General features: G+C 39.6%; 1 protein-coding gene, 1 non-coding gene and 1 pseudogene across 2 annotated transcripts in view; 1 reads left to right on the top strand and 2 right to left on the bottom strand.

Moving 5' to 3' along the window:
* Positions 1 to 25,291, bottom strand: part of AVEN (apoptosis and caspase activation inhibitor) — a 175,207-nt gene that overhangs the window by 93,510 nt on the left and 56,406 nt on the right. The window lies entirely within an intron of this gene.
* Positions 4,622 to 9,430, bottom strand: LOC131836065 (heterogeneous nuclear ribonucleoprotein A3-like; annotated as a pseudogene).
* Positions 22,557 to 22,663, top strand: LOC131837373 (U6 spliceosomal RNA). Its single transcript, XR_009355987.1, has one exon. It is a non-coding gene; the product is annotated as a U6 spliceosomal RNA (small nuclear RNA).

Raw genomic sequence — 25,291 nt, 5'->3', positions numbered from 1 at the left:
ACAAAAAGAGTTGCATCACTGTCGGTTACCTCTGTGTATGTCCCAAGACTTCCCTGTTCACCCAAGCCCTTTCTTCAACACAAGTCCTTCAGTCAAGTCAGTGGCGAGCAACCTCACTAGAGTCGATGAACATTTAATCACAATTCACCCAGTTACATTACAACCAGTATGGAAAAGAACTTGGCAGTTTCTCAGACAACTGAACATATATCTACCCTATGACCCAGCATTTCCATTCCTAGGTATTTACCCAAGAGAAATGAAAACACATGGCCACAAAAAGACTTGTACGTAAGTGTCCATAGAAGTTTTATTCATAATAGCCCCAAATAAGAACTGAACTAGTATCTCTGGACCAGAGAGCTGAGGAACAAATTGTGCTATATTCGTATGATAAAAAAACAAACAAACAAAACAAAACAAACTCATCAGCAGTAAAAAGGAATAAGCTACCTGTAACAACATGGGTAAATCTCAAAACCATTACATTGTGTGGGGAAAGTCAGACATAAGAGAATACATAACACATAATCCCACTTGTAGGCTTTTCAAGAACAGGCAAACTAATCATGATGACAGAAATCAAACCATGGTTCCCTGGGGAAGTGGGGAAAGATGAGAAGAGGCCTTTCTGGAGCCATGGGAATGTTTTACAGCCACTCTCTTCCAGGTGTTGCCCTGAACCAGCAGCATCTGGGCACTGTTACAAACGTCAATTCTCAAGTTCCAGCCCCAGACCCACTGAACCTGAAATTCTGGGGGCAGGTACAACTTCCTATGCGTCCCGAGCCAGCCTGCTGTTCCTGACCTGTGCTCCACTGTTCTGTTTGTTTGTGGTGGGGCTACAAAGGTACATACACCTGTCAAAGCTCATCAATATGTTGGCTCAGGAGCTAAGCATTTTGGATGGCAATTATACCTCCATTTTTTTCAATTCAGATATAATCCAATATTATCTTTAATTACCCCCAAAATAAAATGGATTAATAATAAATATTACCCTTAACCCTAAGGAGTCTCCTCCTCCTGTTTTCCCAACCTTGATAAATGACAAAATAATCCAGTGAGGAGCTTGAATGGGAAACTCCCTCTTCCATTCCTTCCCCTCTTTTGCTCCATGCAGTTCAATCCCCTCCTTGTCCAACTCTATTTCTATCAGCTCCGTGTCTTCTTGCTGCCTCTTTTTTTAAAGATTTATTTATTTGACACAGACAGAGGACAGAGAGAGAGGGATATAAGCAGGGCAGTGGGAGAGGGAGAAGCAGGCCTCTTGCTGAGCAAGGAGCCCAATGCAGGGCTCTATCTCAGGACCCTGGGATCATGACCAGAGCCGAAGGCAGACACACAACAGCTGGGCCACCCAGGTGCCCCTTCCTGCTGCTTTTTAAAAGACCACAGCTCCCTTCTATCTGTCTCAGGCATGAAGTCTACACTCCCTAGCAGGGCATCAAAAACCTCTGGCAACCTCCTCTCAGCCCAACACGTCCAATCTGGTCTCAAGCCCCTGGGACCTTACGCTGCCCCAACATTGGCAGCGGCAGTCAGGATACCACAAACACACCAAGTGTGTTCTTGCCCCTAGGCCTTTGTTCAAGCTGCTTCTCACCTTTCAGATGCCAGTTCTCCCACTTCCCCTCCGAGCATAATCCTAGCCACCCCCCAAAACCCAGCTGCAATATCAACTCTTTTGTGGAAGTTCTCTGTCATCACACCCAGGCAGAAATAATTGCTCCCTTCTCCATGCTTACATTTTTCCTACTTCGAAGAATGTATATCTACATATGCCTCTCTTTTTTTTTCCACGTGAAATTCGTAAGTCTCTACATTTTTAGGTAATCTCTTCATATCATATACTCCCCACTTACCACCTTTTAATAGGTCCTTATTACCTACCAGATGAAGTTTAAATTCCTTAGCAGGAAGTTCAGTACATGTGTATGTTCAGCACCCTGGATAGCTCTGACCTCTCTCCCACTTCTCCCTGAATTTAAGTCAAAGCCGACAATCCTCAATGCATCAGGCTCTCCTGAGTTCCCAGAGTCTCCCTGTGTTTCTCCCTCTGCCTAAACCATCCTCCCCTCTACTCCCTGTCACCACTTCCCCTTTCCTCATCACCTCCTCCTAGGCTTTCCCATGAAATTGAGTGCTAGAGTCAGAGTACAATAGTCAGTAACCAGTCATTAGGTGGAAGAAATAGGAGTAGACAACAAAGAGCTCAGAAGCCAGGTAAAGAGGCATCAGAGCAAGAGGAAGAAGTGGGGCTGGTCCTTCTCAGCAAATGCTGGAGCAGTCACAAGGAGTACAGGGCAGTGTCTGAGCCTCTCAGTTTAGTGGCGCCTGGACAGACATACAAACCAGTTTCTACAACTCAGCATGTGACAAAGGGTGTACTAGACGAGACAGGACACACGTTGAATCCACAGAGACACAGATTAGGAGGAGTTGTGAAATTTAACCAAAGCTCAAGGAGATCACTCACAACAAGATGTTGTTGAACTCCAGCTCCATCAGAGCTACAGAGTACCAACTGCTAAATTCCTGCTGAATTAGGTGTCCTTAGGGAAGTCCTTTAACCCTTCAAAGCCTCAATTTCCTAATTATAGGATGAGAGAACTTGGTCAGATAGGGAGGTTTCCTTTAGCAGGAAAATATTCCCAGACAAAAGCAGAATCCCAGGCACGGAACAAATACATGGACTTTTTCAACATGACAGCTAGGAGAGTGACTTATTCAATGACAAGGGTAAGCAAAATCAATCAGTAGATGGAATTTTATATGTCACAATAGTGAATAAGACGTTGAGTTTTCAAGTCCAGAAAACAGCAGCTCATAATGGAACCGTTGATACAACCTCCACCGTAGCAAATGCACAACCATAATCAGGTTGTTATGGCAACTAGAATACTTGGGTTAAAAAGAGGAAGAGAGAGGCTGTGTGTGCATGGCAGATTTTCTTACCACTCCCTTTAGAAATATTTTTAATGTTTTACATATTATCTCAAACTATGTTCTTCACTTAGCACACAACAAGCTTCTGGTTAATGTTTCGGGATAAACAAGAAAAATAAACGGAGCTTTGTAAGATTGGCTCGGGGGAGGGAAGAGGTCAATGAGCATCTAGCCAATGTCTACTCCCAGCTCAGCTTAACATATCTCCTCTAAGAAAACCATCGTGCTGTTTCCCAGTGAAATTAGCAACTTCCTCCCACATGAAAGCCCCATTTTACCTCTTCTTCTATAACAGCTTTAATACCTATCACACTAAGGGCAACACTGTTCATTTATATGCTTGTCTCCTTCACTCCATGTCAGCTGCTTGGGAACAGAATTTATCTTTAGTTACCTTTATACATCCAGTGCCTAGAACAATGCGGATATTTTAGGTGTTAAATTGTTCAGCTGAAGACCAAAGAGTCAACCCTATCAAATTATAGATAGGAAATCTCTCTGCAGGAATGATACAATTATTTTTAACTTTAGCAAATGTATTTCTTGTAAAACATATTTCATTTTTCTTGTTATTCATAAGAATTTCTCCTAGGAGAGAAACTGAGAATTCAATGGCATGTGTCATGGAAAGAACCAGAGGCTGGGATTCAGATTCCAGGGGCTCTACTGTTCCGCATGCCTCCTGCTAACCAGTCACAAGATCTGCATCCCTGGGTAAATACCATCGTCTTCGATGCTCAGCATTCTCACCTAGGGGACGGGAGCCAGACCATCCAAGAGCCCCTCCTGCCTCTGAACCAGCATAACCAATACATTTTTTTAAAGCTTTAAAGAAATTTGAACACGTCAAAACCCATTCATGGAAGCTTTTAAGGAAATGTTGCTTAACCAGGTTTGGGGAAGAGGTGGAGGAGTACACAGTACTCATTCCTAGAGAGGGTTTTTTCAACCACACCACACACAGGGAGATCAATGTATCAGTTTCTCTCCTACCTCCCTAGAATATCGGCTAGGAGAGAATTTATTTATTTTTAAGATTTTATTTATTTATTTGTCAGAGAGAGAAAGCATAAGCAGAGAAGCAGCAGGCAGAGGGAGAGGGAGAAACAGGCTTCCCACTAACCAAGGAGCCCAATGTGGGACTCGATCCCAGGACCCTGGGATCATGACCCGAGACAAACGCAGGCACCCAACCGACTGAGCCACCCAAGAGTCCCAAGACTTTATGATGAATATGTGTTGCACGTAAGTAGTAGAGACTAAATAAATAAATAAATAAATAAACAACAAAGTGAGGTTAAAAACCATCATGTGAAACACAGAAAAAGATCTCTTAACAAAGATAACACTTAAACGCATATTGAGTCTCACATATAAAGACTATACACTCATATGCCTTAAGTTTTTGAGAGGGTAAGAATTACCAGATTACCTTCTGCAACACCCTCTCTCTCAAACTTCCCCTTCCCAAAGCTGCTCCTTAACCAGCTTCCCCAATTTCAGCAAATGGCATCTCCGTCCACTTACTACCCAAACCAGACTTTTGAGAGTCATTTCAACCCTTCACTTTCCATCATACCCAGATACCCAGCTCATCGGCAAGCTCTACCTTTTATACCTCCAAAATACTCCTCCCCTCCACTACTCTCCTTCTCTACTGTTAGTACCTTAGTCTAAGGTTAGGGACTGAACATGTGCCGCCAAAATTCATATGTTGAATCTCTAACTCCCAGTGTGATGACATTAGAAGGTAAGGCCTGGTTGTAATTAGGCTCAGATGAGGTCACAGCAGTGGAGCCCCCAGAAGACATGTGAGCAGCCTCTCTCTGCTATGTGAGGACATGAAAAGAAGGCAGCTGTCTGCAAGCAAGGAAGAGAGTCCTCACTAGACTCTGGTCATGCTGGCACCCCAATCTCAGACTTTCCAGCCTCCAGGACTAGGAGGAACAAAGGCCATTGATTAAGCCATATAGTCTATGGTATTACAGGCTAAGATAGGAACCATCACATTTTGCCCGTTACAATAATCTCCTTACTGCTCTACGAATTTCTTCATTTCTTACCAGGCGATACAGGACTCAAGACAGATCTTCTAAAAACACAGCAAATCATGGCATGCTCCTGCTTTTTAAAACCTTTAAGTTTTTCCTTATCTTTCTGCATGTCAATCACATAGTTCTGATTGAGATTACTGACACTTATTCATGTCCCCACAAGAATGCATCTACCATTTCTTACTCATAGTGCTCTACCCTAGAATTTATCCCAAGAAGCTCCATATATTACTACCCAATCCTGGGGCCCTTCTTTTACACCTCTGTCTTTCAAATAATTTACAAAAACATTAAATGAAATTGGTCTCAACTCCTGGAGTATGCCCAAGGTTCTCCATTCTAAGAACTGCCATCTATTCCCATCATTTTCTTGCTGGCTCAAACAAAAGACCTACTCACATAAATGAGTGAGTAGGTCTTTATTTACATATTTAGCTATTTATTAAGGCTTTTAAACTAGAATTTCAGGTACAAACCTTGTCAAAATATATTTTAAAATCTAAAATACAACCTCCAGGGACGCCTGGGTGGCTCAGTGGGTTGGGCCTCTGCCTTCAGCTCAGGTCATGATCTCGGGGTCTTGGGATCAAGACCCACATCGAGCCCCACATCGGTCTCTCTGCTCAGCAGGGAGCCTGCTTGCCTCTCTCTCTCTCTCATTCTGCCTGCCTCTATGCCTACTTGTGATCTGTCAAATAAATAAATAAAATCTTTTTAAAAATAAAATGCACCCTCCATTTGTTTCTAGTCACCCATATAGTTATTTATTTCTAAAACCATGCTACCTTTTCTTCAGTAGTTGTTCACCTAAGTAGCCAAGTATCCCACACTTTTAGAAAATAGATCTGCCATCCAGATCTGCCATCACTAATCTCAAATGTTCAGAACTCCCTCTGGAACTTTCCTTACAGATAAAAGGCTAACAAATTGCCAGGCTTTTATTTTGTTTAGTGCGTCTCCAATTTCATCCTTAACTTTTTTTAAAAGTCACAATTGCTATTTAGTCCAAACGACCCACATAAAAATTCTTATGAAATAGTTTAACCGAGAAGCTGATAATGACTGAATCAAAATTTGGGTCTCCCTAATAGGAAACAAAGAGCACTAAAGAGAGAACCACCCCATTTCTTGATTGCATTATTTGTTCTTTGGGTGTTGAGTTTGCTAAGTTCTTTGTAGATTTTAGATACTAGCCCTTTATCTGATATGTCATTTGCGAGTATCTTCTCCCATTATGTGAATTGTCTTTTGGTTTTGTTGACAGTTTCCTTTGCAACAGTTGACTCTTTCCTTTGGTTTTACTGACTGTATCCTTTCTTTTCCCTGTGCAAAAGATTTTGATCTTGATGAAATCCCAATGACAAACCAAAAGAGACTCTTAATCTCACGAAACAAACTGAGGGTTGCTGGGGGGTGGGGAGATAGGGTGGCCGGGTTATGGACACTGGGGAGGGTATGTGCTATGGTGAGTGCTGTGAAATGTGTAAGCCTGATGATTCACAAACCCATACCCCTGGGGCAAATAAGACATTATATGTTAATTTTAAAAGAGAGAGAGAAAGAGGCAACCACCCCAAACAGTTATACAGTTTTTGTTTTTGTTTTGAAAAGTTAAAAATTCCTTAATTTTTTATTCCTGGTACCACTATCACAATTTACAGGGCAATATACCTGATGTAATGAAAAGAAAAAGACAAAGCTACAACAGATAAAAGACCTCAGGAATATACATCTAATTGACACTACATTGCATGAATCAGCAGCTGCACTTTTTGCAAACTGTGGCTATGACAGTCCTGAACAAGAGGGTTTCCTGTTTAAGCTGCAGTAACTTTTCTGACTATGGATCATCGTTCCTCCTGTGGCAGATTTTTACAGTTCCTCTAATGCATTTGGGACAATGGTCTCAAAGTAACCTGCAGCATTCCTAACAACTCCTCACTCTCTCTCCTGCTAAGAACTGTAGCGCCTTTCTTCTGAAAATTTTTTTAGACTCTGCAGCTACCATATCCACCACTTCCACCACCAGATCCATAACCACCACCATAGGGACTGCCCGAGCTCCTTCCATCTAAACTGCCTCCCTTCATGGGTCCATAATTTGATTGCTGTTGTCCTCTATAATTTCCAAAATCATTATAGTTCCCACCACCACCATAGTTACTTCCAAAATTTCCTCTTCATTGTGACCATCATATCCTCCACCACCACCTCCATATCCACCTCCTTGGCTTCCATATCCTGGTCCACCACCACCATAGCCTCCTCTACTACTGTAACCAGGACCACCACCATAGTTGCCACCATCACCTCCAAATCCATTATGTCCACCATCACCTCCCCCATAACTACCTCTGCTGCCACCACCTCCACCACCATGGCCTCCTCTTTCACCAAAGTTTCCACCATGGCCAAAGTTACCACCACCTCCAAAGTTTCCTCCACAACCCATGAAGTTGCCAGACCCACCTCCACAACCTCTTTGTGATGCAGCAAACTGTATTTCTTATTTAGAAAGAGCCTTTTTCACTTCACAATTATGCCCATTAATAGTGTAGTATTTCTGAATAACAACTTTATCAACTGTTTCATGGTCATCAAAAGTTAAAAAGGCAAATCCTCTCTTTTTTCCACTCTGCCTGTCTTCTATGACTTCTATGGTTTCAATCTTGCCGTACTTTTCAAAGTAGTCTCTCAAATTATATTCTTCTGTATCTTCTTTAATACCACCAACAAAAACTTTCTTCCTGTTAGATGGGCACCAGGCTTTACAGAAACCTCTCTAGAAATGGCTCTTTGGTTCCACGACATGCCGATCAGCCTTGGGTGGTCGGGCACACATTGCTGCATTCACCTCTTCAACACAAGAGTAAGTCACAAAACCAAAACCCCTGGAATGTTTTGTTTGGGGGTCCCTCATCACCACACAATCTGTAAGTATACCCTATTTTTCAAAATGTTCTCTTAAACTATCATCTGTATCTTCAAAGCTCAAACCACCAGTAAACAGTTATCTCAACTGCTCTGATTCCTTTGGATCGTGGCCCTCCTTCCCCCCACAGCAGCGGCGATGGCCGGAGTCGGGCTGGGGGTGACCAGGCAGCAGTTTTACCTCCATTCTTGCGACCGGACTCACCTCTTCCAACTCGAGTTCAAGATGGGCAGTTTTGCATGAAAAAGAAAAATAGCAGTAAAACTTGTGTAAAATGGGTGGTTGGACTACATTATCTCTGAAGTCCCTTCCAGCACTAAAATTAAGTTCCATAACAATAATGACAACTGCTGACATTTGTTGAGCACTGGCCCTCAGTGTCCCAGGGACTGTGCTAGGGCCTTTCCACAGATCATGAACAGTAGGACTAGAAGCATGTTACCTTGAGACACTTCTCTATTTTAACTCCCCTGATATACAAGGGACATAAATGGGACACAGACTCTTTCTAGAAAATGTCTCTGGTATAAAGGAGAACAGATATGGAAGGCCCTAAGTTATGGGACTTGCTTTATTCCCTGAAATTGGGAGAAGTTGACTCCCGAACACAGTTGTTCCCTAAAGACCGGATGCCTAGAGCTGCTGAGAAGGGCATCAAAACAAAAACTAGAGGGGCGCCTGGGTGGCTCAGTTGGTTGAGCGGCTACCTTCAGCTTGGGTCCTGATCCCAGGGTCCTGGGATCGAGTCCCACATTGGGCTCCCTGCTCAGCAGAGAGCCTGCTTCCCCCTCTACCTCTGCCTGCCACTCTGCTTGCTTGTTATCTCTCTGTCAAATAAATAAATAAAATCTTAAAAAAACAAAAGCTAGAACCCACGCAACTAGTCCTGTTGGCCCAGGGAATGGCTCCTTGCCAGACTGATGAAGACACAGCATCAGACCCCATCAAGAAACCAGGCATGATATCTGCAGAAATGAACAGCGACAGAAAGTTCAAGAGCATTAGCAGCACTCTGATAGACCTGGAAATCTGAAGGGCCCTGGTAAGAGGGATCTAAAAGTACAGAATGTGGCCAAGCCTAATGTGTAGTCTTGCAGCCACGCGGTCACACTTCAGTGTCCCTACTAGACTGCAGGGTTCTCAGGGACTTTAACGTCTTTTTTAACCTACCCTCAGGGCATAGCATAGTCTAGGACCCGAGGCACAAGAAGCACTTCATAAATATTTAAGGGGAACTATCAGTAACTCATCTTCCCGGAACATATTTATTCCACTTACTGGGGTGTATCTGTGAAGTCAGAGCTTTCTAAAGTGAGGTCTGGAGACCTCTAGTGGTTGTCTACTGTTACCAGAAGTCAAACTGGAGGACAGAGTGAAAAGGGCCAAACTCTAAGACACAGGGTAAGTCCTGAGCTGAGTGAGACAAGAGTGTGCAGCCTGTGATAGAGTAAAAAGCTAAAGAAATTTTAAAAGGAGACATTTTTAAAAGTCCAAATAAGATTAAAATGCCATCGGTTTGTCTGGAGGAGACACATCTGAAGAAAGCAATGGTTTCCTAATCATCCATTTTATCCTAGACTACCAGGAAACCTGGTTTGTATCTCCTCAGCATCCCACGAAGTTTTCAGTTTTAGCTAAATATCAATGACTAGTATTCTAAAGCAGATTTGCTGTTTGACAGACTATGAGAGAATAAATTGGAATAATTTTGGAGAGAAAAAAAATCACCCCTTTATAAACTCTTTGCATGGAAGAGAAGAAGGAAGCATTCATTCTATTCTATATGCAGTATAGAACTGAATGAACAGTAGAACTATTCAAAGACCGGGAACACAGAGGGTCGAACCCGTCATCTGCTATCTCTGAAACTGCAGACCTCATTTCGGTAGAATGTTGGTGATGCCAGAGAGGTACCACTCGCTCAAACTTCTCCTGGGAGTCTCACACTGGAAGGGAAAATCTGTATCTTTTTTCTCAGTAAGGACTCTCTCTGGATTCTGGGCTCTGGAACCACATTGCCTGGATTCCTATCACAGATCAATACTTTACTAATTAAGTAAGCCTAAGTTACTTAAGCTCTCCACATCTGTCCCCTCCTTTATAAAACAGAATAGTCTCATCAAAGCTGTGAAAGTAGATGAACTGTACATTCCAAGAACCTAGTAATGCCACATACCTAGTAAGGAATCAGGACGTATTTGTTAGATATACCAATTAAAAGGCTAAAAAATGACCTAGAATGACCCAAGTAAAGCCAACAAAGATTCGAGGTCGTTAACAAAGGCAACAAGAAAATAGATTTTAGAAAGAGCTTGCGTGATTCTACAATATTTTCTTCAATTGCAACTTTTTTTCTTGTCTTATTAACTGAAAATCATCACACTCAGTTGAGGTTATGAATATTTAATCTGCCCTAGAGATAGGTAGTTGCTACAGAAGAAATCTTTAACCACAAATCCTACTCACTTAAGACCTAGAGAACACAAAGAGAGGACTGTTTTCTATTTTTCTTTACAAAAACTGTTATAATTTTTGCAAACCCTCAAAAACAACTGTGAGCATACTTCTAGGTGTGGACCAAACATTCGTGCAAGGATGAACTTTGGTGGGGGGTAATCATTCATCTTATTATACATAAAGTCCTTTAAAAAATCTATGAGGCCTAGAAAACTTCCAAGTTGTTTAGTCAACTTTATAATGGACATGGGAGTTCAGATCAAATGTAAAAATAAAGGCAGTTGCAAAAATGGGAGATGAGAGTTGAGACATCTCAACAAAGGCAAACTGCTTTATTATATGCATCAGAGAAAATAAAAAGTCCATTTCCCTGAGACACTCACTCCTTTCCCTCATATGGCAGAGGCCGGGGGGTGGAGGGGCAAGCCATCTGCCCATCCAGCTATTTGATCAATTAATATTATTCACAGGGACGACTCCACACTTTGGGAGAAAAATAATTCACACAATGGCTGAAGTGCACCTATCTTTCTGGTTTGGCACTCTACAGGGTCACTGCTTGAGTCAATGTTTTTCTGTTAATTCAGTTTATAACTAGTGCTGGGAGATAATGATTGGAAATAAAACTAGGGCTTATACCCAAAATACACTTATAACCTATTAGTCTAGTTCCTTCTATAGTCACTCTGTCACCAACTATATGATGTTCTATAATAGAAACTGCACATTTGCAAAATGCCCACCCAATGTTGATGTTGCATTATAAAATATCAAGGGGGAAAAATCACAGAGATAACTAACAAAGGAAAAAAGAAGCCTTTTTCCATTCAGTGTACCTGTATGTAATGGTCATAGTCAGGAACTCTTTACCAAACTTTGAGTAAAGCACATCTGTAGGTAATAAAACCCATTTAACTTTGTTCAGCAAGATTTAAGAAAGGACAGGCGTTTAAAGGGATGACTGAGGGACGCCTGGGTGGCTCTGTCAGTTAAGTGTCTGCCTTAGGCTCAGGTCATTATCCCAGAGTCCCAGGATCCAGGCTAGCATCTCTCCAGCTTGGTGGAGAGCCTACTTCTCCCTCTGCCCCTCCCCCCGCTCACTGCACTCTCTCTCTCGCTCACTTTGCTCTCTCTAATAAATAAAACCTTTACAAAAGTAAAAATAAAGGGATGATTTGAGAACATAAGAAAGTGCTACACAAAGCTACCAAACAATCGTGTGATAACATGACATACAGCAGGAGACAGAGCCAAGGGTGTACCTTCTACAAACACCTTTGGCGAGCAGTATTCTAAAGCCCTCCATAGAACTGGGATTATGGTTCTCAGCAGTGCCCTTGAACCTAGGTATAATGTCCATCTACGCCTTTTCAGTGGTTTCCTATACTCCACCTTCCCCACTGGCATTCATCTAGCCAACTTAAAAGATGGAGAGGGAAAAAGAAGGAGTAGGATCAGAGAGAAACAAGAATCTGAATGACAATCAGTTTCAGTGGGGGACAGCGCAGCACACAGTTATTCCAGGCCCTTCTATTCCTACATTCCTGGAAAAGTCAAGTAGATAGCCAAATGCTCTGCTTTTTCAGGAAGGAACTGAGAGTTCTGGTCTTATAGGAAAATAAAAATTCACAGGAAAGGAAAAACCTGGTACTAATGGAAAAATTATAAAATAATTTCTATAATTGCATGTAATTATATAATATTGCAGTCCCTGGCCCCATTTGATTTTTACTTCTCTATCCTTCGATCTTCACAGAACTCTAAGTCACATTCACATGTCGAAGCATGGCTTAGTCATCAATGCTTTGAAACTTGGAGTATTTATTTTAATAATGCTCTATTGTTTTTGAGAAGATAAATAAGCAAGAGGGTCTTTTTCAGCAATAAAGTAGAATGGACCCTGGAATGTATTTGAATGTGCCCAGCCCAAAATGTAGCCTCAATAGCCTGGGGACAGAATTTTGAACTACAAAGTCCAGGACAAGTCATGAAAAACCTGCACAGGACAATGAACCTAGCCAATCGTAACCACATAAACTTATGTTCTTTTTCAGTTATTATCATGCATAATGTTAAGTGGGGAAAAGTTCAAGAAAATATTCTAGAGATATGTTCTCTTATGCAGATATTTATATAATAAGTGTGTATAGATGACTACTCTAAACTGAATTTTACTTCATCACCTGTGATCCTCTAAGTTAGTGCTTGAAATTTCAATGCCTAATAACTATAACTAAATGAAATATATGGACTTTGCCTAGATTCTAATTCAAAAAAACCTAGGTCAAGAGACTATTTCTGAAGGATGAGAAGCCTGAAACAGGCTGGATAACATAGGATGATTAACAACCCCCAAATTAACTACTGTTCATTATAATTATCATTAGGTGCGATCATGGCACCGTGGTCATGGGAGAAGGCATCCACACATGCTAACATATGCAGGGGTAGAATAAGAATTGCTCTAAATATCTCAGCTAAGAAAAAAAAGTTGAATGAAGCAAATGTGGCAAGAGTCTTGATAATTATCAAAACTGGTAACAGGTTTATGGAAGTTCATGCATTAGTTTTTCACAGTTTTGTATAAGTTTGAATCTTTTCATAATTTTTAAGAACATTTAACAAGCATTTATTGTCCAGAAATACCTCTAAAAGGATTCTGTGAAAAGACAAGAAAAAAAAAAATCTTGCATTACTGAAAAAATTAAGTACAAAAATTATAAAATTGACATTTCTAGATCTATTTTATACAGCTACACAAAATTCCATCTAATATTTTTAATAAAGACTCTGCTCAAATTTTATACTAAATGATGACTCATAATGTTCTCTTCCAAAGCAACAAAATGTTATGGGCCCAAAAGACATGTAAAAACAGGTGTGCCTTTCACAAAAAGCAGTCTTTTCCCTGCTACAAATTTTTAATAAAAACTCACAATATATTTTTCTATCTCAAAGGCTTTTTAAAAATTTTCCCTTCTTCAGAGAAAGCTATGAGAAACCAGCTCAGCAGAATTTCTGCAAATAGTGCAAAGGTGCTTTCTCCCAGCCAAAAGGACGAACGCGGGGTGGAAAAATGAACATTTTCAAGAGCGTTTTGGAAGCTTATTCCAGCTTCCTCTTTGCTCAGCTCTCTTTTTCTCCCCCCACCCCCAAAATCGTCACTTGACTGTCAAAACAACTCTTGCCCATTCTACCTGATCACATTCCAAAGCGGCAGCTTTTCCTGGATTCTCTTCCCAATCACAAGCTGCTCAGAGAGCACCTATCCGGCTGAATGTGATCATCTGCTCCTTCCTTTTTTCCTTTCAGGGCATACTGCTGTCCATCAGGAGAAGTAATTAATGGGCTGATTATGTATGAAAGCGTCATCCCATCAGTTGGCTGTCTGGTTTGAATAGCTCATATCAGCTCTTCATTCATACCAAGGATGCTGCTCCCTGTCCGTAGAGACGCTAAAGTCGTACCTCCTTTGGGCTTTTCTCTCACTAATCACAACCCGGTGTACCGGCACTATGTGTTGCAGACACACAGGGAAGACAGAAGAAACCCCCTCGTCCTCAACGAAAAGGCATCCAAAGGACTGAAAAGTTGGTAAAGGGGAGCACCAGGAAAGCAAGAGTGTGCAAGAGAAGAGTCTGATTCCTGGTCGGAATAATTCTTTAAAGCAACTTGATTCGGGGGCATGTGTCATTCTCAAATATGGACAGCAGAACTTTTCCGGAAGGTAAAACCATCTATGCACAGGGTGCGGATTCCTCATTGCTGAAACATTCAATGAATTTTTAATAAGTTCTGAACACTCAAGTTGTCTGTAGTCAGATCAACTGCTGTGATTGGATAAAGACAGGCAAAATTCATCCTCTGTCTCCAGAATTCTATCCAAAGGGAATCTTCGTCTATGGCGTGCTGTCTTAACTAATGCTACAGGATTACCAGGAATACAGATAGAGAGACGCTGCAAGAAATCCAGCACAGTGGTGAACGAACACACGCGAGCGAAGTAGAGAAGGCATTTCAGGTACCGGAGCTTACTATTTCCAGCCAGAATTAGATTACTGAGCTTCAAACACTCCACTGCCAGGTAAGATTTAATTTTATAACATTACTTTATACCCTGACTACCGAAACTAAACCTGGTGCTGCTGTGAAGGAGCCAGCAGATTTGAATTTCACTCGAGCCTCCCTTAAGCTCTATGCAGATTTCAGCCTTCTGAGGTAAACACTTGTTTTTACTTATGCTGCGTAAACCACTCATTCATAACTAGATAAAAACAGCCCCAGAGTCTCACTCATTTTTCACTGGGTATGTCCCATCTTTGTCTTCATTCTTAAGATCCCAATTTTTTTTTTTTTTTTTTATTGAGTAGCTTGGGCAAAAAAAAAATAAATGCGTGAAGAGAGCCCTGAGCAGGGCACAAGAGCCATTCACAGATGTTATATACCAAACATTCAGACACGATATGTTTCCCGGGGCACTTGGTAAAACAAAGAAATATTAATGCATTTTTAATATGTCTATCAATGCAAGAGAATAAAGCTCAGTAACTGATTTTTATCATTACCAAACAAGAAAAGTGGTGATGTCACTCTCATTCACACTAAAGAAAAACAATCTCTGGTAAACTAAGGTCTGGTATAACAGTAGAATGGGGTTAATTTACCCTAATGGTACTGGGCACATTGTTGTACTGGATTAAATAAGGACATTTTTCTGATTTAACAACAGAACAAAAAGATATCTGGTATCTTAATACCTCAAAAGCTTTAACTCAGATCAATGGTCCAAAGAGCAAAATGTAAAGAACTACTGGGGCCATCAAAGAATTGTAAAGAGTACAAGTGCCTTTTAGAAATTCCCTAGAAATCACCCCATAATGAGACTTCTAGAGAGACTGTCTTACATATTAAAAAGAAAAAGCAGAAAAGATTGAATTTTCATTCCCTAACATAGATTTTTATCCAAAATTCAACTGTATTAGTTTGCATATAAATTCAATAGGAAAAGTTCAAAGCTTAATCTGTTCACAAAGAAGCCCTAAAATAAATAATACATTTCTAATAACTTAGAAGACAAGAGATAAAGGAAACAATAAAAGTGTGATTCCAAATCACACTTAACAATAGAGATCATCTGATAATACAAGGAAAGTTATCAGAAGTAATTATTCAGTACCTATCTAAAAAAAAGCAGTTTAAAATTCTTCTCTTCCATTTCACTAAATTCTTTCCTTTTTTCAAAGCCTAATTAATAAAGTGAATTACATGATCCTTTGACTTTTCAAAACAGTCCATAAAGAACCTTAAGTATCATCTTCTGCATCTGAATTCATTACAGACGTTTACTTATCATTTTCCTGTACCAAAGCAGCAACTTACATGCAAGCAATGATGGTATAATGTACCCATTTGCCTCAGAGAAAAATCTTTATCTCAAAATTTCAAAATACTTTCTTTGTATACCAGCCCTAAGTTAGCAGTATTGTTTTCTTACCTACATCTGGACTTACCTGAAATCTTAAGGATTCTTTTCATCTTTTTTTTATTATGATATCATATTTGATAAACAGACATGCTTTGAAAATGGGCTTATAAGTGAAAATGTCACTGTTTCAACTCAATAATGAAGGAGTCTTTTTTTTTTTTTTTAATTAACTTGGGCAGAAAATGAGATTCACAATAGTATGCTCAAACAATTTGCTTCCAATAAGTAGAACTGAAGGGGGCATAAAATTATACTCATGAAGTCTTCCAGGTTTTATTTACTCACTGGAATGTACACCAGTTTGAGGACTCTGCTTCTATGACTTCTGAGGACAATGACGGACGGACACTACACCTCCTCCCCTGAGGCCTGTGTCAGTATCTGTCCCAGTTTTTCTTTTCTATTAAATCAAGATATTTTCTCTATAATATTGCATTTGGAATAATAATTACTGAGGTTTAAATAACAGCTTTCTAAAAAAGTAAAACACACACACATTCTATCAATCTGGAATAACCTACATTTTCCTCTTCATTTTAGTGAAAAAAAATTAACTACTTTTTAACAAATCATTTGTTAATGATGTGCTGAAATGCTGAAAATTGTTTCAAAATCAGCATCTCATGAGTACACATGGATAAGGAATTTTATGCTTACACCTGAAGATTTGGTTTATTTATAGGAGTTCTTTCCTTGTGTTGATAGACTGAACAATTAAAGAGATTTTGAACATTCTTGGGAATTATCCAGTGATTGCCTAATTACTTCTGTAATTCAACATGTATTTCACGTCTACATATTTTATGAAAGTATACTTTAAAGTAACATAATTGTGTAATATTGGATTCTTGTCATAGAGATGGAGCAAATATCATCGCTACAATGGTCTTACAATGGTATCTGTGACTCTATCCATAGATTCTGCTCACTTCAAATCATCCAAAAGTTATAAACTTTTGGCTTAAGCCATGAGAAAATAAAAGTAGTTATACAGGTCAAAATAAAGTATATTCATTTAGTGTCTTTGTTGACCTTTTTCAGACCAGCATGTCATCTTTGTCTGAAATAACAAGCAACATAATTTTGCATATGAAGTTAGAAATAGACCTAAAATTCATTTTTTCAGTGTAACATTTAACTTAAAGAGACTGGCATGACATAATATTTTTAACTCAGTTTTTTTAAAAAGTACTGATACTTGCATTATTATAACTCTCAAATTTTGACTTAGAATTTTTGAAAGAATTTCTCTTGTTCCAGTATAATGGTAAAGTTTTTCAAGCTAAGTCAAAAGGGTATTTCAACTAGCCAGTACATTTCTTCCTCATCATGGTTAATTTTCTTTATGAAATGATCAAATTTGAATACGGATGATGGTTCATCATGGAGATTCATCTCCTCTCCAGCTTCTTCCTGCTGAGAGAGAATAATCTTTGGTTTGTGACATCACAGTCTGTAGCTGGGGAAGTGGCTGTGATATCAAACAGATGATTATATCCTTTCAGTGTGAACCAGCTACAAAAGAGACACGAGCACTGTCATTTCAAGTCAAGTCACAGAGACACTAAAGAGATGCACGACAGGAGCCGAATTAGAGAAGGATGCTCTCATTGCATCTGTCACTTTCACAGCATCAACTATTAAAGATAAAAGTGCCATTTCACAGCTTACTGCATTAATAATTTAAAAGAGAGTAAACATCGTGTTAATAAAACTCACAGATAAAATGGAAGGAAGGAAAGTACCAGTAAGCAACCAGACAATAATGGAAAAGGAACGTAAGAGAACAGAGGAATCTATGCAAAATTTCACCCTGGTCTCCAGAGAAATACTGCTACTACTCTTAAAATGGAAATGAAGTGCTCCAAATGAGAAGGGACTCCTAAGTTATACAGTGATCCCATGACATAAATTAATTAGTGTATAGCATATAAACTAGTATGATAACATGGGGGCAGGGAGGGGTTGGTGAGCATCCTTTTAAGAAAAACAACTCATAAAATAAAAAGTATCTCTTTAATAAGCAGAATCACTGTGTTCTATCAAACTCTTCAAAAATTTGCAAAAATAAAAAGAAGTTGGGACTTAGAGCTCAACAAAGAAGACAGCATGAGAGCTCCTCTTAACACGGCACATACATAGACCATCTCTCCTCTACTTCTTACGCCACTCTGGCTGCAAAGGACAAAGCAAAACCACCAGTCCTTCTGCACTGAACACTTGTCGTTTATTCCTTGATGAGGTGCAATAGCCCTGATACAAAACAGCAGTCATTTGTCTTAGTCTCCTAGACTCAGAGCCCATGTAAAGATATTTTTTACATAACTCCACGAATAATTACAAGCCAAATGGACATTTGTTGTCTACAGTTGCAGTCTGCTTCAAAAATAGTGTATTCAAGAATTACTAAAGCATTTCCCCAGTCCTGTGTACTGGTTAATGACTCCCAGTTGATTGTCAACAGTTGTTTGGAGATCCTGCCATCCCCCATGTTTCACATGGCATTGGAGGCATTCGTGAAATAACGCAAGAATCCAGATCAGTCAGAAAACATTACCACTTTTATAGACCTAAGGCTTGAGGTTACACTGCTGTCGTCAGAATATATACGCCTTCCGATTTACTGCTTATCAGTATATTGATGTTGCATCGAATCACAACTTTGAGTAGCAAAATCTATTCCCAGTTCAATTATCCCAAAAAAAATCTTTAGCTGTTTCTAGAACTTTCTTGGTACAATAGCTTAAATTTGCTGGTTGGTGCATAACCTAAATCTATCAGGCTTAGTACATGACGTGGTTCCACTCTAATTCTTCACCAACTGCATGCCTTCCTATGTGTTGCAGGGACGCACTCCTCTGCATGCAGTAATTGGGGGTAACCTATGGTGATACGTATAGAAGAGCTGTCTAGGAACTTTCACAGCACTTCTGGTCCCACTTTTGTTTTAAGGGGGGAGGGGCAGAAAGAAAGGGAGAAACTTAAGCAGTCTCCATGCCCAGCATGGAGCCAACCTCATGACCCTGAGATCATGACCTGATCTTAAATCAAAAGTCGGATGCTTAACTGACTGAGCCACCCAGGTGCCCCTAATAATACCTCTTTTTTTTTTTTTAACATTCTGTTTAATTGTATTGAAAACCCATTTATGTACCTATCTTGCCTATTAAAGTCTTCATCCTTGTGGGTGAGAGCCTCAAAAATGAGGACCGCATCTCGCTCATGCTTTATTTCCAAGCACGGGACTAGTTATCCATAGTTGTGTTAAAATGAATGTGAAAATGTCTCTTAAGACATTCTCAGGTACAAGCTCATCAAAAAGGTGGAAGAATGGGGATTCTAGAATATACCCCAGCTTCATTGGTAATGAGAAAATGGGACAAATATGGGAAAGTCTCAAGGAGGGGAACTTTTTGGAGGAGTAATGCTGAACTAACAGCTATAAATAGACCAGCCCAGTCAAGTATACCATAGGATATCATGAGGATACAAATATGGGATAGGAAATTTGCTCCCTTAGACTTTTGATGCATTTGATACATGGAAGTCACATTTGCCAAACCATCTTGTGATGCAGAACTTCAATTGTCCAAAAGGATCTAAATAGGCCTTGCTTTTGAAAAGTGATTACAGAAGGATGTGGACAAGCATTTTGCAAGAGAAATTGAAAGGATACTAACTACAGCCAGCTTTCTGATTCATTCAAAGATAAGAGTGGGGGAAGTGCCATACTTAAATATTTTACATTTATTCTGTGTTCTATGTGAGGAATAAATCTATGCAAGTATCTAAGTCAAATTTCCTTTGAGTTTGAAAGCCACAGTATCATCAGATTTATCTGTTAAATCTGTGTCAACAATGGTGATCTCTTTCAAAGCAGGAATAAAGGCTAAAGCCTATGCTGCACATTTTCCTTTATGATAGAATTCAAGGTAAGAAGGTATTCAAGCAGGCCAGCATTGCTCTAGAATTCATCAACATGTGGATTGGGGGTAGAGTCAGCTACACTCCCTAGAAATGCTCAGGACACATGGACGAACGCCTTTATTGAGGCTGTTTTGATGTACACAGCTCAAGATTTTTTGAGCTTCGACATCCTATTTTTTTTTTTTTTAGCAGTATTACATTGTTTCAGACAAGATCTTAGGTAAAATGTCAAAACATAAAATACATAAAAGCAAGACAAAGAGCACATAAAACCCGGTTGGGTCCAGATAGAAAGCACAGAACCCCACTAGCTAGAAGACCCCTTTTCATGCCTTCTCTCCTGTACTCTCCCCTCTCTATACGTCTTGGAACAGCTCCTAAAGCTTATTTGTTGTAATTGTTCTGCCACCTAGAGGATCTACAAAGGTATTCTCTATTTTAACACATGTATTTGATTCTACACAGACATTGCCAAGTAGTCTAACACCGGTCTGAGTTATGTCAAGCAATAGCTTTTTCTGGCCCAAGTGGGCACAGGCTGCCAAACACGGCTGCTCAGACATGCAGAATGCTACTCCATTATTCTGTTGTCTCAACAATGACCAAGCAACCAAGACCTAGAATTCAAATAAATTACAAGTACATAAACAAGGATTAAACATCTGTAATCTGGGGCGCCTGGCTGGCTCAGTCAGTAGAGCATGTGACTCTTAAAACTCTGGGTTGTGAGTTTGAACCCCTCAACTGCATGTAGAGTTTACTTAAAAAAAATAAATAAAATGAATAAAATAAATTCATTCTCCTATTCCTTAAAATAATAAAAAATAAACATGTATAGTTTGAGTTAGACTATTAAAGACAGTTAAATCATAACATATGCAGTCAAGAAGTAAGGCATGGAAATGAAACACAAATTTGTCAAAATAGAAGTCACAACTCAGTGTGCGAAATCAACAGAATTTTACTGCTGGAAATACCAAGAGGGTCTCCCCTCTTCATAATATTCTTTCACCTATAATATTATGCCAAACATTTTAGTTGCTTTTAGTTGATTATAGGTTTGTGGACTCTTTTTTCCCCCCCCTAAGATTTTATTTATTTATTTATTTATTTATTTGACAGAGAGGTCACAAGTAGGCAGAGAGGCAGGCAGAGAGAGAGGAGGAAGCAGGCTCCCCACCGAGCAGAGAGTCCGATGTGGGACTCGATCCCAGGACCCTCGGATAATGACCCGAGCCAAAGGCAGAGGCTTTAACCCACTGAGCCACCCAGGTGCCCCAGATTTGTGGACTCTTATAATTTACTTGACTTTGAGAGTGAGACAGAGCTCAAGTATTAGGAACTATACACCACTAAATGTTATATCTAACAGGATATATTGATAAAGCAATTTTTTCTTTGTTAAGAGGAAATATTTTCTATCCCCCCAACACATGCAGTTATGGTGACCTACTGATTATGTAATTTGTTTCTACTCATTGAGCATCTCCAGCACTATTCCTTATTTACTTAGGAATTTTTTTACTAGGAATTTTTCAAACAAATGACCAACACCCATGTACTCACCACCTAGTTTCAACAAGGATCAATTTTTGCCACTTTTTCATCTTTTTTTTTTATGACCCCTCCATAAACAGGTCTGGGAGGAAAAACAACTTTACAACTTTATTCCTTGAGATTACTAGGTCAGGAGCCAATTATAATGTACATATCTTTACTAAGATTTGTAAGTCAGGAGAGGGAAATTTTGTGGTTATAATTATACAACTATCTTCATTACAAATATTTTATGTTAGCATAAATACCAAGACAAAGACATTTTTTAAAAATATGTACCCTTCCTATGTCAGATGCCCAGCCAAACTTTTGAAACAAATGTCCTAGACAATAGAATGACAGGCTAATTTCTTTTCCCACATCATCTCTACTCCCTCTCTGTGCCAACTTCCTGTGGCGAACTGACATCCTACATGGAAGTAAAATAATCAATATTACAGGGTCCCTTGAGAAGAAAACCAATTCTCACCAGTGATTTCTCATGTAGCAAAGACATACCTAAACTCATGGTTACAAAGGTACAAACATTACAGCAAGGTTAACATCTTGTAAAATAAATAAATAAATATGTATTTTGGGTTCAAGTTGGTACCCAAGAGCTAGGAAAGTTAAAAATGTGCATGACCTCACTGTGAGGGCAGCCAGAAAAAATCACCCACTCTCCTTTTTAGAAACAAAATCAACAAAAATCACAACAATAACTATATATAAAGGGAACCCAGAGGCTGGACTCTTTACAGTGAGACAGGAAAGTGTGCCTTCAGAGTAAGAGTGGAGAATAAACTCCAATATGGTCACCTTAAAAGATAGGGTTTCTCAGACACTCCATCACAGAAAGGTCATCTGATGGACAGCCAACAAATGCTGGAGACAGATTCCAATAAACCTCCCCTCATCTTCATTCATAAGCACATAAACCACTGCATATCATGGTAGTTTCCAATTTCATAGGTTCACATTCTTTCAGAAGGAGGCTATGACCACATACCGAGAGTCCGGCTGATGGACCCCAACCCAGTGACCTCAAGGAGCACAATTCCCATGTTCGCTCTCCCTCAAGGACAGTATGAAGGAGAAGGAAATTGTTCCACAGGCAGAGACCCAGCACAAACCGGCATTCCAGACAGATTGGACTGGTATTTCCTGAGCACCCCTGAACGTGTTGTGGTACCAGACTATTTAAAAATTGGAAGCAGTGCTCGCTTCGGCAGCACATATATTAAAATTGGAACGATACAGAGAAGATTAGCATGGCCCCTGCGCAAGGATGACACGCAAATTTGTGAAGCGTTCCATATTTTTTTATCCGAGGTGCGATTATTGCTAAAAATTGGAAGCAAATATTGAAATAAAAATTAAATTATACAGATTGGTCTCTAAAGAGTCTGAGAAAAACAGACATCAGCCTGTCTACTCCTTTCCCATGGTTCCTACACCCAAGGAACATTAGAAGGCTAGAACTCACAAACATGAAGACCAGTGGAGTAATACTTTCACCCTGAAGCCCCCATTCTAACAAGAGCAAATGTGAAAAAAAGATAGAAGAAAGAGGTAAGAGTCCATGTCGGGTCAGAGTAGGGAGTAGGAGTAGCAGAACAAGGTGGACCAAAGAGCACATGATAGGGCAGACCTTTTGGCTTATACAGCCCTCCAGGTTGCTTTTTCATCCTACATGAGCCTGTTTAGGAAGGTCTATATACTTGAGAATATCCACATTTTTTTTTAACTCTGAAAAAGTCATCTCTACTTCCTCTCTGCATAACAATCTGACTATAGTTTACCCCAAAGGACACAACACTAAGGGAACTGACTCTCAAATTCTCCTCCAAAATAAAAATTGAACGCATTGGGGGCGTCTACTGCTATGACCCAAATACCACACTGTCCATGAACATAGAGAAAAGAGACTTATCTGAGCCACTCACCTCCAAGGAGCTGCAGCTTTGTTAAAACCCAACCTATAGGATTTTTACTGTTCCCATCTGAAAAGTGAAAAGACTTGGACCAAATGCTATATAAGATTGTTTTCAGAGAGTGCATTCTATGCTGCCTTTTGAGGACTGAGGAGAAAAAGACACCCAAGATTCAGAACTCACCAACTTCAATCAACTAACAGCAATTAATTTGGCATGCTAAGGAATCTTAAAAGGCACACACAGAGGACAACAGGGACCTTAGTGATCAGGAAAAAAAGCAATTTCATGTGGCTGTATATTTTCCTTATGAAAACTGCTGGTCAGTAGAGCAGGACAATCCAAGAAATTGTAAACTGGAATTAGAAGAAACCATTCAGATGAACACTAACTTGCTCTAGCTAGGAATTCATTATGTGATGATAGTTGATTCTCTGGGTTTTTTGTAGGTTTTGCTTTTAATTCTCTGGCTTTCAAAACAAAAAACAACTCACTTTTTCACTATGATTTTGCGTATTGGGGGGGAAAAAAGCTTAAAGATAACAGGGAAGAAAATACAAGATATTCTAGCTGAATTAGTACTTTTTTTAAACAACACTGTAGTAAACTAGCATGGCTCACAGCAACCAGGCACAAAGGAGAGGAGGTACCAGGATATCAAACACGTAGAGCTAAAGATACAGGATTTTATAGTTACATCAGGAGCAGCAAATTCTTATTTGGAAATTATACTGTATGGTTAACAGACAGGCACACTCCTACATGGAGTGGATTTAATAATATCTTTCTGTTAGCAGCATAACCTTCAAGTACCCGTGCACTGGGAATGCTGTAAATTGACAAGATCTTACCAAGTAGCCTGTTCTAAAAATGATTTCACTTTGCCTGTCGCTTTACTTCTATAAGGGTGCCCTGGTATACAGTCCTAAACACGAACACCCCAATGGACTCCCTCCCAAACAACATTCCCGCCAAGCTCTCCTGCTGTGGCCTCGTGGCCATACATGACATGAGCACAAGGTACGAATACTAAATGTACAAGAATAGGTTTCCTGGGAGCAGTACCAGGAGAGCAGGCAAAGCAGAAATTAGTACATAAAAGCCTCGGGCATTACAGTACTTGGTCAAGTGCCTAAATGGGAAAGAATAGAGAATAAAGAAGCAGAGGTCTAAAGATAAAACTTGCTCCACAACCTGGCCCATTTCTCATCACCTCTGTACAGAGAGCCCCAAACTACTTCCTGCTCTAAGTCAAGGTGCGGGTAATTTCCTTAGCTCGTTCCCAAATTCGCATTTATACCAAATGCCAGTTAAATCTTCAAGGATAGTATAAAAACTACTAACTTGCAATATCATTGATACATTTATCTCCTACAGTTAAATCTAGCCAACCCTAAAAAATTAGTTATCACTAGAGCCTTCAATCAAAACTCATAAAATAAAAAGACTAACCTGGGATTCAGAAACACTTTGCAAGTTAAGTACTCTCTACATTACTATCAGAATCATCAAATAGCAAAAATGCTCAGTGGGCTACTGAGATTCAACTGGGTTTATGTATGCCTATACATCACAACTTCTATGGCATCTCCAAGCCCTGGCATCAATCCCTCTTGTTTTTGTTTTTTTTTTTCTCAGAATTATGGGGAGAAGATATCTAAATAAGAAATCCAATAGGTAATGTGAAAAATATTAACACTAGTGATGCCTTGTCATGTTTCCGCATATAAAGCAGATGAATTTCATTTACACTTACACAGCATATAGAGTTTAACACAAAGTATCTTTTTTGCTTGAGCTAATAATTACCAGTCAAGGAAAACTCACTTCTATATTAGAGCTCCTGAGTACCTCTGTCATAATACAAGTCAGAGAGATGAAATGAATCCATATTTTGTTTTCCAGATTTTTCAGTTTAAATGACACACGCAGCTAGTGACAAGGGTAATGTTTCCATTGTCATAACCAGACCAAAAGGTGTCAAACTATCCAACAAAGATAATTTTTTAAAAGTAGC

Source organism: Mustela lutreola, chromosome 7 (genome assembly GCF_030435805.1).
Source record: "Mustela lutreola isolate mMusLut2 chromosome 7, mMusLut2.pri, whole genome shotgun sequence".
Taxonomy (NCBI): Eukaryota; Metazoa; Chordata; class Mammalia; order Carnivora; family Mustelidae; genus Mustela; species Mustela lutreola.
This window is presented reverse-complemented; position numbering and strand designations above follow the sequence as displayed.